Here is a 1,918-nt window from a genome sequence, read left to right on the forward strand (position 1 = left end):
TATATATATATATATAGTGTTGATCCCAGCGGGTAGATGAAAGATATGGCTCTGCATGCAGGTCATAATTTTCATCCACAGATCGCTGTGAAAGCATAATTAACAAATAGATGTTCCCTCGACTCATCTTGATATTGGCATAGAACACATTTGGGATTAACAACCACTCCCCAGTTGGTCAGCCTATCATTTGTCAGTAGTCTTCCATGAAATAGCAGCCACAAAATAAACACGGCCTTTGGCCTAATATTCTGGAAAATCATACATTCTACTTTACTTTGGGCATATCTCCCAATAGCTTCAGGTATATTTGTCCGATGAAGCTTTTTCCTGTATCAAATTTGCTGTGTATTTGTATTTGTCTCATCATCCAACTAGCTTGTTTTGGTATAGCCATGTGTTATCTCAAAAGTATTTTTGGTGAGAAGCAATTTGCGGTTGGATAATTAATTTGAAAAGCACTTCTGATAGTGTTTGTCCAAACTTTTAAAAAGTGTTTTTAAGTGTATTTTTCTCAAAATTGTTTTTCAAAAAAAGCGTTTTTGTAGAAAAGCTACTTTTTTCTGCTTTTGCTTTTACTCAAAAGCACTTTTTTTCTTCTAAAAGCTTGGCCAAAGCTTTTGACTTTGGAGAAGCTTGGCCAAACAGACTATAAATTTCATTTATCCCTAAGTTTTTGGCTTGGTAAACAATACTTAATTCAACTTTTGAACAAGTGCAAAATCGGAAGAGTCCGACTTTAGGGTTGTTGTAGCACTCCATGACCAACCTCGAGGAGCTCGAAGTAGAATTCGAAGTATGACCCCGAGGTGCGTCCCTCGAGGGAGCACATCGAAGGTCAATCTCGGAGTAGTACAAATCGATGATCGTCATGGAAAGGCGGGAAAGCTCCCAAGAACACGTGGTTGGAGCTGACCAGGTCTGTAAGAATAGTACCAATCCGTACTAAGCCATTATACAGCTGTACCAATAGCCTTTTCCCATCATTATTAGACATGTACTATGTTAGGATTCCCCCCTACTATATAAAAGGGACCCTTGTCATCTTGCAAGGGGATCGAATTATTACACAACATATTGAATACAATACAACATTCTCTGTTCTTTGCTTAAGCAATTGTTCTACACATTTATTGCTTATTCTTTCATTGTTCATTTATTGTTCGTTCATTGTTCTTCATTTATTGCCGTTATTAACCGCAAAAAGGCCACCTTTGAGGTCTCATTATCATTGTCTCTTCATCAATAAGCTCACTACCAACTTCCCTAAGCAAGCCCCGAAGCCCCTGCTCCGGCCAGCTCGAGGCTCGATTTTGTGACAACTTTGGTTTGCTTTCCTTATTCTCTTTATTTACACTTAGCATATACTGCCTAACAACTAGTATTAAAATAAGTCACGTATTTTTAGAACCACAAAATCAAATATAATTGTCATTACCGTTTTCAAGGTAAACAGTTTGGCGCCTACCGTGGGGCTAAAAATAATAGTGATTGTCTTTGTGCTAGTTTTCTGAAAACACAAGTTATTTTTAAAAATAATAGTGATTGTCTTGGTGCTAGTTTTCTAAAAACACAAGTTATTCTTCACACTTTTTTCTTGTCCAAGAACAAACACAAGTTATTCTTCACACTTTTTCTTGCCCAAGAACCTTTGGTTTCAGGTCAAAATGTCTAGCTCAGCAAATGCACGCAAAAACGACGGTATTGGGCTTCATGGAGGAAACGGTGCAGATGCCGGTGTACCACCGCAGAAACCAGAGGAGGCACCAGCACAAATCCCCATCGATGTGAGCTCACGGAACGCTGTGCACGTCGATGTACGCTATCATACCGACGGAAGTGTGCGCGGAGAAGAAAGAAACATTAGTCTTCAAGTCATTTTTGAGATGTTGCAAGCACAACAAGTGGCTATTGCTCA

This window comes from Nicotiana attenuata, unplaced genomic scaffold (assembly GCF_001879085.1).
Source record: "Nicotiana attenuata strain UT unplaced genomic scaffold, NIATTr2, whole genome shotgun sequence".
Taxonomy (NCBI): Eukaryota; Viridiplantae; Streptophyta; class Magnoliopsida; order Solanales; family Solanaceae; genus Nicotiana; species Nicotiana attenuata.